The sequence below is a fragment of the Oncorhynchus nerka genome, linkage group LG22 (assembly GCF_034236695.1).
Source record: "Oncorhynchus nerka isolate Pitt River linkage group LG22, Oner_Uvic_2.0, whole genome shotgun sequence".
Taxonomy (NCBI): domain Eukaryota; kingdom Metazoa; phylum Chordata; class Actinopteri; order Salmoniformes; family Salmonidae; genus Oncorhynchus; species Oncorhynchus nerka.
The window spans coordinates 71,099,173-71,112,412 of NC_088417.1; positions in this window are offsets into that span (position 1 = coordinate 71,099,173).

Genomic DNA, 13,240 nt, shown 5'->3' on the forward strand with positions numbered 1-13,240 from the left:
ATTCCCCCACTGAAACAGGGGAACAATCTATGGAAATAAGTGGTGTGATGGTCAAAAATGAATCTTCCGTAACATAACTTTAAGCGATTGCTGGTTTTTACATCATCTGACTCATGTTCAGTGGATGTATTACACATTTTTATACCATAGCGACAAAAATAGTTCTGATCTTGAAATAACATATGCTACTTAAAAATAACTTTAATTCATATGACATGCAAGATGCAACATGATAAACAATAGGGCAGAATCTTCAGACTACTAGCTTGTTCCTTAACCAATGACAGACAAATCAATGACAATAAGCATCTCTTACCAAAGTATCAGAGAGAAAGTTTCCCTCCTTTGCAGAGGGACTTTTGTATGGAGCTCAGACCCATGGACCTGGCATTTACCAGCAAGATGCCATGAATCACGCTCCGAATCGGCACTGACTGAGTGATGCTTAGCATCCCTCCGCATGAGGACTTTGGCTTGCTCTCCTGCATTATATTAGGTACCCACATTTCGCTGCCTGCCTCACTTCTCCATTCTCTTTGTTCAGCCTAAGTTATGGGCTACCTATGGGTTTTCATTGCAGGTGAAAAACCATGTCATTATTCTCTGTCCAAAACTTTTTTGCAGAATAGCAGAAAAAAAACCCAGTCAGGTATATGAGATGAAAGAGACATAAAATATACAGTATTTCAAGTGATTCTCAGTCTCATTAGAAAATTAAGATGTTTTCAGTACAGCATTCTGCTGAAGGGTTGCTGATATTATTTCAGAATTACCTATAGATTTTTGTAATAATATTAATAATTATTGCATATGATTCATTATGCATGTTGATATTATTAATTAAAACGTGCTGTTGACAAACAATCAGCACCAAGGACAGGTTTTATAATATCATCATTTTTTATAATTCACTCATTCATAATTTCACACTAGAGAAGGATTGTACCTAAATGTTCGCTCAAAGTGGAGATGCTGTGAATGAACATATCCTAAACTGTACGAATAAACACGAGTTATCACGTTTCCTTTCCGCATGCGATTCTGTCTGTCGGTCAGTGCATGCTCTATTCAAATCCTCCTCATTGTAAACAAAAAATACCTCAATGTCTTACCGACTTGACAGACTGCACGACTAGAAAACTCGTCTCTGGCATGTTGGTGTTGGATTTACAGACGTAAAACCAAATATTCATGGCAAAGAAAGTCGTTTAAAATGAGTGATTGTCTGATACCTACACCAATATTACCTTGTTGCGATAGCGCCAATCCTGAAACTCAGATTGTCGCAAATTCTTAAAGGTGTGACGGTGCCACAGCTTTAGATATTTGGATACAAAAAAGACCCCCGACTCTGTCAACTCAACATCTCTGGACTGGAACTCCACTCCAGAATGAGTGATATGATGCCTTTATGCAATGTTGTGTTAATAATGGGCTGCTTATTCTAAATCCGTGTGGGGGCGTTATCACTACAAACATGCCACTCCAGTGCCCCTGGGTGCCATCACGCAAGGACAGGTTTGTTGATTTGGAGTTTACACATCCCAGTGCGCACACATAATTAATTCGGAACTTTAAATCACATTTTGGAAAGTAATTTGCACAGCTGTTTGTTAAGTATACACACATTTTAATGAGCCACTTGAAGACCAATACATGCATTACCAATGTTTTTGATTTAGTCCTAAGCCTACAACAACGAATCTCCCTACAAGTTACAATGTTTCACCATTAAAATCACCATGGTACCATGGTAAGGGTTATTGGTACAAGAATCATATCTGCATCATATCATTCTATATCTTGAAAACTTGATTGCTGACGTGCAAAACATTTTGGGACTATCAACAGTGGACTAATGAAACAAATACCCCAAAATGTCTATACTTTTACAATAAGTAATGTGAAGGGAGGAATTTCATTGCTATGTGGCCTAAACACTAATGGTATATTGTATATACAGTGGGGTGCGCAATTATTGACACCCTTGATAAAGATTTTGATTAACAATATACAGTTCCAGTCAAACGTTTGGATACACAATCTAATTTGTTTGGACTATTTTCTACATTCTAGAATATTAGTGAAGACATCAATTCTATGAAATAAGACACATGGAATCCTGTAGTAACCAAAAAAGTGTTAAACAAATCAAAATATATTTTATATTTCAAAGTAGCCATTCTTTGCCTTGATGACAGCTTTGCACTCGCTTGGAATTCTCTCAACCAGCTATACCTGGAATGCTTTTCCAACAGTCTTGAAGGAGTTCCCACATATGCTGAGCACTTGTTGGATGCTTTTCCTTCACTCTGCGGTCCAACTCATCCCAAACCATCTCAATTGGGTTGAGGTTGGGTGATTGTGGAAGCCAAGTCATCTGATGCAGCTCTCCATCACTCTCCTTCTTGGTCAAATAGCCAACCAGATTTAAAAATGCCCTGGTACTGGGTAAAGTTCATGATGCTGTTTAACGTTAACAAGGGCCCCAGGACCAGTGAATTATTTTTGCCCCATAACATCAAAGATCCACCACCATTTTTACAGAGGGTATGGGGTTGTTTTCTGCTCATGCATTCTCATTTAAACTCTTAAACCACCACTGTTATGGGTAGCCAAAGATCTCTATTTTCATGTCATCCAACAGATGGTATTGTAAATGGTGTTGACACTTGGATTGGAACCAGTGTTTTGGTGAGATGACATGAAAATAGAGCTCTTTGGCCACACACACCAGTGGTGGTTTTGGTGTGGAAATGAGAATGCATAAGAGGGGCGGCAGGTAGCCTAATGGTTTAAGAGCATTGGGCCAGTAACTGAAAGGTCACTGGTTCAGATCCCCAAGCCAACTGGGGGAAAAATCTGCCAATTGTCCATGGGCAAGTTTCTTTACCCTCCTGTTAGTCGATCTGTGTCCGGTTTCCCGATAGCGATGGAACTTAAGCTTATGAGTGTTTTAATGATGCATTCTAAAAAATAACTGCCAAAGATGTCAAACCCGTTTCCCAGAACGATACAAGACACTTATACTGCATGTACCGACATGTGTTGTTTCTCTAAAATCTGCGATTGTGACACACGGCGCTGCATGATTTACAACTGCCCCGTTGACGGGACTCCTATCCCTAAGTAGTAGGCTAATAGGTAGGTTTACCGATTTCACATGAAATTTGCTTGTGTTTTCCTTTTTTTAAGTATCCTTGCTTCGTTTATTTATAACACAGCAAGCTTTTTAGGCTATTAATATTCATCTATTACATTTTCGGTGGTCACAGAGAGACAGGTATTCATCTTCATTCTATGTTTAGCTGAGATTTTCTGTGTTGAAGTGACGCAGGAGGACAAATGGTGATCTACACACAAGTGGCTCGCTTGTGGCTTTGCTGGCAGCATATAGCAACATGTTGTGCGTCAAGAATTCAGCATAGCAAGTTTGTATGACGGTCTGGTTATTAAGTGGGTAAATAGTTGATTACAGCACAGCTTCGCGTTCTTAGGAAACTATGCAGTATTTTGTTTTTTTAATGTATTATTTCTTGCACTGTTACCCCAGGTAATCGTAAGTTTTATTACATACAGCCAGGAAGAGCTATTGGATATAAGACCAACGTCAACTTACCAACATTACGACCAGGCATACGACTTTCCCGAAGCCCATCCTCTGTTTGGACCACCACCCAGGACAGTGGATCGGATCCCAGTAGGCGACCCAAAACAACGGCACCGCAGACGGAGCGGTCTTCTGGTCAGGCTCCGTAGACGGGCACATCGCTCACCACTCCCGAGTATACTACTCGCCAATGACCAGTCTCTTGACAACAAGGTAGACGCAATTCAAGCAAGGGTTACCTTCCAGAGAGACATCAGAGATTGTAACATTCTCTGTTTCACGGAAACATGGCTCACTCGGGATAACTTATCAGAGTCGGTACAGCCACCCGGTTTCTTCACGCATTGCGCCGACAGAAACAAACATCTCTCTGGTAAGAAGAAGGGAGGGAGTGTATGCCTTATGATTAACGAGTCGGGGTGTGATCATAACAACATACAGGAACTCAAGTCCTTTAGTTCACCAGACCTAGAAATCCTTACAATCAAATGCTGACCGCATTATCTACCAAGAGAATTCTCTTAGATTATAATCACAGCAGTGTATATCCCCCGCCCCCAAGCAGACACCTCGATGGCTCTGAAAGAACTTCATTGGACTCTATGTAAACTGGAAACCACATTTCCTGAGGTTGCAGTTATTGTAGCTGGGGAGTTTAACAAGGCTAATCTGAAAACAAGGCTCCCTAAATTTTATCAGCATATCAAATGCGCGACCTGGATCATTGCTACTCTAACTTCCGTGACGCATACAAAGCCCTCCCTCGCCCTCCTTTCGACAAATCTGACCACGACTCCATTTCGTTGATACCAGCATATAGACAGAAACTAAAACAGGAAACGCCCTTGCTGAGGTCTGTTCAACGCTGGTCTGACCAATCTGATTCCACGCTTCAAGAATGCTTCGATCACGTGGACTGGGATATGTTCCAGATAGCCTCAGACAACAACATTGATGTATACGCTGATTCGGTGAGTGAGTTTATTAGAAAGTGCATCGGTGATGTTATACCCACGGTGACTATTAAAACCAGCGCAAACCACTGCTTTTAATCATGGCAAGGCGACCGGAAACATGACCGAATACAAACAGTGTAGCTATTCACTCCGCAAGGCAATCAAATAAGCTAAGCTTCAGTATAGAGACAAAGTTGTCGCAATTCAATGGCTCAGACAAGAGACATATGTGACTGGGTCTACAATCAATCACGGACACCGACGTCTTGCTCCCAGACAAACAATTTCTTTGCTCGCTTTGAGGACAATACAGTGCCACTGACACAGCCCGCTACCAAAACCTTTGGGCTCTCCTTCACCGCAGCCAACTTGAGTAAAACATTTAAACGTGTTAACCCTCGCAAGGCTGATCCGGCCCAGACGGCATCCCTAGCCGTGTCCTCAGAGCATGCGCAGACCAGCTGGCTGGTGTGTTTACGGACATATTCAATCAATACTTATCCCAATCTGCTGTTCCCACAAACTTCAAGAGGGCCACCATTGTTCCTGTTCCCAAGAAAGCTAAGGTAAGTGCTTTGAGAGACTCGTCAAGGATCATATCACCTCCACCCTACCTGACACCCTAGACCCACTCCAATTTGCTTACCGCCCCAATAGGTCCACAGACGACGCAATCGCAATCACACTGCACACTGACATAACTAATCTGGACGAGGTACACCTATGTAAGAATGCTGTTCATCGATTTACAGCTCAGCATTAAACACCATAGTACCCTCCAAACTCATCATTAAGCTCGAGGGTCTCGACCCCGCCCTGTGCAACTGGGTCCTGAACTTTTTGACGGGCCGCCCCCAGGTGGTGAGGGTAGAAAACAACATCTCCATCCCGCTGATCCTCAACACTGGGGCCCCACAAGGGTGCGTTCTCAGCCCTCTCCTGTACTCCCTGTTCACCCATGACTGCATGGCCATGCACGCCTCCAACTCAATCATCAAGTTTGCAGACGACACTACATTGGTAGGCTTGATTACCACGAAGAGATGACCTACACATCGGCATACACATCACAGACAAACTGAAGTGGTCCACCCACACAGACAGCATGGTGAAGAAAGTGCAACCTCAGGAGGCTGAAGAAATTTGGCTTGTCACCAAAAACACTCAAACATTTACAGATGCACAATCGAGAGCATCCTGTCGGGCTGTATCACCGCCTGGTAGAGCAACTGCTCCGCCCACAACCATAAGGCTCTCCAGAGGGTAGTGAGGTCTGCACAACACATCACCGGGGGCAAACTACCTGCCCTCCAGGACACCTACACCCCCTGATGTCACAGGAAGGTAAAAATGATAATCAAGGACAACAACCACCCGAGCTACTGCCTGTTCACCCCGCTATCATCCAGAAGGCGAGGTCAGTACAGGTGCATCAAAGTTGGGGCCGAGAGACTGAAAAACAGCTTCTATCTCAAGGCCATCAGACTGTTAAACAGCCATCACTAACATTGAGTGACTGCTGCCAACATACTGACTCAAATCTCTAGCCAATGTAATCATTTAAAATTGGATGTAATAAATGTACCACAAGTCACTTTAAACAATGCCGCTTTATATAATGTTTACATACCCTACATTACTCATATGTATATACTGTACTCTATACCATCTACTGCATCTTGCCTATCCCATTCGGCCATCGCTCATCCATATATTTATATGTACGTATTCTTATTCATTCATTTACACTTGTGTGTATAAGGTAGTTGTGAAATTGTTAGATTACTTGTTAGATATTCCTGCACGGTCGGAACTAGAAGCACAAGCATTTCGCTTGTACAGATCTGTGTCTCGCATTAACATCTGCTAACCATGTGTATGTGACCAATACAATTTTATTTGATTTAGTTTAATCAATTCTCCATTTAATGGATTTATTCACAGGTAAATAGTAATATGCTCTAAACCGCTCTGCTGACAAACTTTTTGCCCTGTTTCCAATTGTCAACAAGTAAATAATTTATTTTTTAAACGTTTTATTATTAGCAAACTAGCTACAGAGCTGGCCAACTTTTACATACGATATAGCTAGCTAGATAAGTGAATTAAATATCACCAGCTACCTAACTTCATATTAGCTAGCTATCTTGATGTATTTATCATTGTAAAAAAACAACTCTAAATGCATTTAGCTAAAAGCCATGGCGGAGGGTGAAAGAATAGCAGCCAACTGTCAAAGTGAGAGAATAGGCTATTCTGCATAGGGCAGGTGCTTTTGTGTAGTTCCTCTCCCAGTAAGCATGCTCATAGATAATAGTAACAATAGTAACATAATGCTCAGTGCTGTATAATTTGAGTATAATGAAGTCTGATTCTCCTGATGTTTTCTGTCCTCAGATACAGAGAGCTGTGAAAGCCTGTATGCAGATGAAGAGGTCCCAATAAAGAACAGTGGTTCTCAGTCCTGGTCCTGGGAACTCAAAGGGGTGCACATTTTAGTTTTTGCCTCAGCACTACACAGCTGAGTCAAATGATCAACTCATCATCAAGCTTCAAGTGGTATTTATGCATTCATTTGTGATGCTATACTTGAAATGATCCTGCTGTTGTCATGATACACATGCACATGTGTGTGCACATGCATCTATCCCAATGTTATCATGATTTGTTATAAGATATATTATACTTTAGTAATCCACAATGACATGGTGATATAAACGTCTAATAATGACATTATCTTCCATATTCCTACAGACACCTTGCAATTGGAGATTCCTTCAAAATGATTGCCTATAGTTACAAGTTTGGGTGACCAGGGCCATCTGGGACTGTCTCCTGGGAAATTCAGGCGTGTGAAGGCTACCCGTGTCCTGTATAACTTCATAAGAATGGACACGGGGACCAGGAGGGGATCTGCAGCTCGCCACCATGTCCCAGAGGAGAAGTCTGCTGCTCTGCAGGAGGGGATCTGCAGCTCGCCGCCGTGTGCCAGAGGAGAAGACTGCTGCTCTGCAGGATGTTTCAAGGATGGGGTCCAACAATGCAGCAAGAGAGGCAATCCGTGAGCGGGAGATCTTCATCTCCTACTTCTTCGAAGAGGGTGCTGTTCCCTGGCAACACTATAGACTACACTATGCAAAACCAAAGGCTCTTTTAACCTCTTGGGGCTAGGTGGCACTATTTTCATTTTTGGAAAAATAACGTTCCCAAAGTAAACAGGCTATTTCTCAGGACCAGATGCTAGAATATGCATATAATTGACAGCTTAGGATAGAAAACACTAAAGTTTCCAAAACTGTAAAAAATATTGTCTGTGAGTATAAGAGCCATTCACATTGTAATAACAGTATTCTTCCATTTACTTAGCTATGTTAACTGCAGTTCTTCAATTCCCAATTTCTTTCCTTTTGATTTCTACTTCTCAGGTGAGGGTGCTGTTTAGGTAAGGGGGTGATGTCTGTACAAAAACAAAACACTATTTTAAGTCACTCATATTGAAAAACATTTGAACAAATACATGCCCTATAACCCACACTTACACACTCATGTATCAATCTGATCAATGGATTGTGTTGTGCAGTAAGCAGGTTCAGGTGTATAACTGTGGCTCCTTCCACCTTCAAAGAATAGGCAAGAGGGCCTACACTATATTGCTTATCCTCGTGTGTCTGTGCGTGTTTTTCAGTATAAAGTACTCTGAAGCCAATTAGTGTGGACGCCAGGTGAGGCTACACACACAGATACCTGTTGAACACGGTCTCTTTAACTACCTTATTTTCTCAATAACAGTCTCTCTCCTTCACTTCATCCCTCCCCCGTCTCCCTAAATCCTCTAGGTTATATCAGCTATGTCGGTGAACCCTTCCTGCATCTGAACTGGCTACATAGAGGGCACAGCAGGACCAGAGGTGAGAGGTCACTTGGTTGGGTCAACAGGAAGTATTATCAATGACATGCTTTACATTGAAATACAGATAGAGATGTAGTAGTCCCAGAGTTAATGATCCAAGGTCAGTTTTGCATTTCACCTCCTGATGGTTATGATGACTGACAGTGTTAGCGAGTTTAAGCCTTTTTTGTTCTCTCTCTCCATCTGTGTCTCGTCTGCAGGTATGTTTTGACGTGAGAGAGGATGCCAACCCCCAGTCCCATCATCGCCACCTCACCCGCTCTTAAGATAAACTTTGGGCCAACTGGGGGCCCAAGGCAGGTTAGGAGACACCGCTAGAGACACTATTATGTAATTGGGATGAACTGAGAGAATATTAGAGTAGCACTGTGATTCATTAATCATATGCTGTCTTCCTTGCTCCTCTGTTCTTACCTCTTTCCCTTTCTGTTACACTCTCACACCGCTCTCCCCACCTCTTTCTTCCTCTGTTTTATAATGCACACCAGATGTGCATTGAAGTACAGATTGAACTTGTATTTATAATATTATAATTTTTATAATCCATGTGTTATGTATCTATAACACTTGGATAATGAACTTCTTTCAATAAAGCATTTCACATTCTCTACTGATTGAAATTAAGTCTGTCATTTGGTGAAATACTACACCTATCCTGCATCCTCAGATCAGTGCAGATGAAGGAAATTATATATTGATATGAACCCGTTTTTTAGTATTTACATGATGCATAGGAAGTGTAGTTTAGTGTTTTTTAGATTCTGTTTCTGTATAGAGCACCAGCCAAGTTCGAACACACCTATAATTTTTTACTATTTTCTACTTTGTAAAATAGTAGTGAAGACAAACTCTGAAATAACACATATGGAATCATGTAGTAACTGAAAAAGTGTTAATATATTTATATTTGAAATTCTTCAAAATAGCCACCCTTTTCCTTGATGACAGCTTTGCACACTCTTGGCATTCTCTCAACCGGCTTCACGAGGAATGTTTTTCCAACAGTCTTGAAGGAGTTCCCACATATGCTGAGCACTTGTTGGCTGCTTTTCCTTCACTCTGCGGTCCAACTCATCCCAAACCACCTCAATTGAGTTGAGGTCGGGTGATTGTGGAGACCAGGTCATCTGATGCAGCACCATCACTCTCCTCCTTGGTCAAATAGTCCTAACACAGCCTGGAGGTGTTTTGGGTCATTGTCCTGTTGAAAAACAAATGATAATCCCACAAAGTGCAAACCAGATGGGATGGCGTTTTGATGCAGAATGCTGTGGTAGCCAAATTCTCAAATTCGGACTCATCAGACCAAAGGACAAATTTCCCACCGGTCTAATGTCCATTGCCCGTGTTTCTCGGCCCAAGCAAGTGTCTTCTTATTATTGGTGTCCTTTAGTAGTTGTTTCTTTGCAGCAATTCGACAATGAAGGCCTGATTCACGCAGTCTCCCCTGAACAGTTGATCTTGAGATGTGTCTGTTACTTGAACTCTGTGAAGCATTTATTTGGGCTGCAATTTCTGAGGCTCGTAACTCTAAGGAACTTATACTCTGCAGCAGAGGTAACTCTGGGTCTTCCTTTCCTGTGGCGGTCCTCAAGAGAGCCAGTTTCATAGCGCTTGATGGTTTTTGCGATTGCACTTGGAAGAAACTTTCAAAGTTCTTGACATTTTCCAAATTGACCTTCATGTCTTAAAGTAATGATGGACTGTCATTTCTCTTTGCTTATTTGAGCTCTTCTTGCCATAATATGGACTTTGTCTTTTACCAAATAGGGCTATATTCTGTACAACACCCCTAGGGACCTTGTCACAACACAACTGATTGGCTCACACACATTGAGGAAAGAAATTCCACAAATTAACTTAAGGCACACCTATTAATTGAAATGTATTCCAGGTGACTACCTAATGAAACTGGTTCAGAGAATGCCAAGAATGCCATCAAGGCTACTTGAAGAATCTCAAATATAACATATTTTGATTTAACATTTTAGTTACTACATGATTCCATATGTGCTATTTCATAGTTGATGTCTTCACTATTATTCTACAATATAGAAAATAGTTTAAATAAAGAAAAACCCTTGAATGAATAGGTGTCCAAATGTTTGACTGGTACTGTGTATGAATTACAAATCTGCCTTTAACTAGTCAAATCATGTTTCTAGTCCAGTGGTTCTTAACCTGGGTTCGATCGAACCCCAGGGGTTCGGTGAGGCAGTCTCAGGGGTTCGGCGGAGGTCAAGACACACATCCGACTCATATGATTCGTGATGACACGTCCCGCTTGGCCATCATTGGCTGCAGGTGATCACGCTACATCGCTTGGCCTATCTGTGCTGCAGGGAATTTGGTGCGCTCAGTAGTCGACTTGTGACTATCGTGATGGTACGTCTTGTGATTTCTTTCTTAATATTTTAATCCCTTCATACTTACTATGTCGAGCAAAAAAAGAAAGGGGTCAGACGAATATGTACAATATGGATTCACATGTTTAACGGAACGTGATGGGAGTCAGCGTCCTAACTGCATGATTTGCAATGCCAAGTTGAGCAATTCTAGTCTAGCACCGGCAAAACTAAGAGAACACTTCCTTAAGCTGCATGGAGATGGAAAATACAAGAACACAACGCTCGCTGAATTCAAGGTGAAGAGAGCCAGATTCGATGAAAAGGCTACTCTGTCTGTTCTCGGCTTTGTACCCATCAACAAACCGATCCTCACAGCATCGTACGAAGTTGCTTACCTGATCACAAAGCAGGGAAAACCACACACCATTGGTGAAACACTCATAAAACCAGCTGTGTTGAAGATGGTTGAATATCGTGCTGGGAGTTAAGTTATCCCAAATTCCTCTTTCAAATGACACCATCAGCGACAGAATAGAGGACATGAGCAAAGACATCTTGGCTCAAGTAGTTGCAGATCTGATTTCAAGCCCGGCAAAATTCAGCTTTCAACTCGACGAGACCACAGACGTTTCCAATCTAAGCCAGTTTGCTGTATTCGTGCGCTATGTGAAAGACGACGTGATAAAGGAAGATTTTTTATTTTGTAAGCCTCTTACAACAACAACTAAGGCAGCCGATGTGAAGAAACCTGTGGATGACTTCTTCAAAGACAACAATCTTTCGTGGGATATGGTTTCTGCAGTTTGTTCGGATAGAGCTCCAGTCATGCTGGGAAGAAAGTCTGGTTTTGGTGCGCTAGTGAAAGCCGATGCACCACACATCATTGTTACGCATTGTATTCTGCACAGGCATGCGTTGGCAACAAAAACCTTGCCTCCAAAACTGGCAGAAGTATTAAAAATTGTAGTGGAATACGTGAACTATGTGCAAACTAGTGCTCTGAGGCACAGCATCTTCAGTGAGCTATGTAAAGAAATGGGCTCTGAATTCGAGGTACTTCTGTACCATTCTAACGTTCGGTGGTTATCACAGGGACAGGTGCTGATTTGTGTTTTTGCCGTGCGTGTGGAATTAGCCCTGTTTTTGCAAGAGCACCAACATTGTCATGCAGATTGCTTAAAAAATTCTGAGTTCATTCTCATTTTAGCGTACATGGCCGATATCTTCGCAGCTCTCAATCATCTCAATCAAAAGATGCAGGGCGGTGGAGTCAACATCATCGAAGTGGAGGAAAACCTGAAGGCTTTTCAAAAAAAGCTACCGTTATGGAAACGACAAACAGAACGATAACTTCGCAAACTTTCCCCTGCTGGACGACTGTGTAAGTAAGATCGAAGATGTATCTGGAATCGGAGACATTTCTGTACCCGCGGAACTGAAGCAAGCAATTGCCACGCACTTAGATGAGCTTGCAAAGTCTCTCGACGGATACTTCCCTACAAGAGAGTCATATCCAGCATGGGTGAGACAGCCGTTCACGTTTAGTGTTGAGACAACAGATGTTAATGATGAATACCTCGATGAAATCATTGAAATTCAGCAGAGCCAGATTCAACAGCAACTCTTCAGAACAACAACGCTTTCAACGTTTTGGTGTCAACAAATGGTAACGTACCCTGTTATTGCTAAGAAAGCTCTAGAGATTTTCATACCGTTTGTTACAACATATCTTTGCGAGCAATCCTTTTTGAGGATGCTGGACATAAAAACGAAGAAAAGGAACAGACTTTGTTGCGAAAATGACATGAGAGTGGCACTTGCCAAGGTGAAGCCGCGCATTTCTGAACTGGTCTCTGAAAGGCAACAGCAGAAGTCACACTGATTTGCAGTAAATATTCATTATTATGTTTTTGTTTTTGTGTGAAAATCATGTTTTGATGATTTTGTTTTTTGAACACAGTGATGTTGATGCACCAGTAAAATATATACCTATGTTTTGAATTTGAAAAAATCATGTTTTATTTTTCCAATTAAGAAGGGTTCGGTGAATGCCCATATGAAACAGGTGGGGTTCAGTACCTCCAACAAGGTTAAGAACCACTGTTCTAGTCTATTGCATAGTTACAATGTGCAGACATGCAGACACAGGATCATTCAAAGACTGGAATTTGATACTCTTGGTATTAGATAGGACTGAAAAAGAATGCCTCACAGACATTCATACCTGAACTACACCTTTATTTGCTAAGGTAGAGCACATGATTAGTGGATATATTCAATATACAGGCTACAATGTGGGGATCTCATGCATGGTAATAACCACAGGTATATATAACTTGTATCCAGGGCAAAGTTATATTATAGTCTACTCAATCCATAGGCTTCTTTAATTTCATTCAGACCGTTTTGAAGTTGA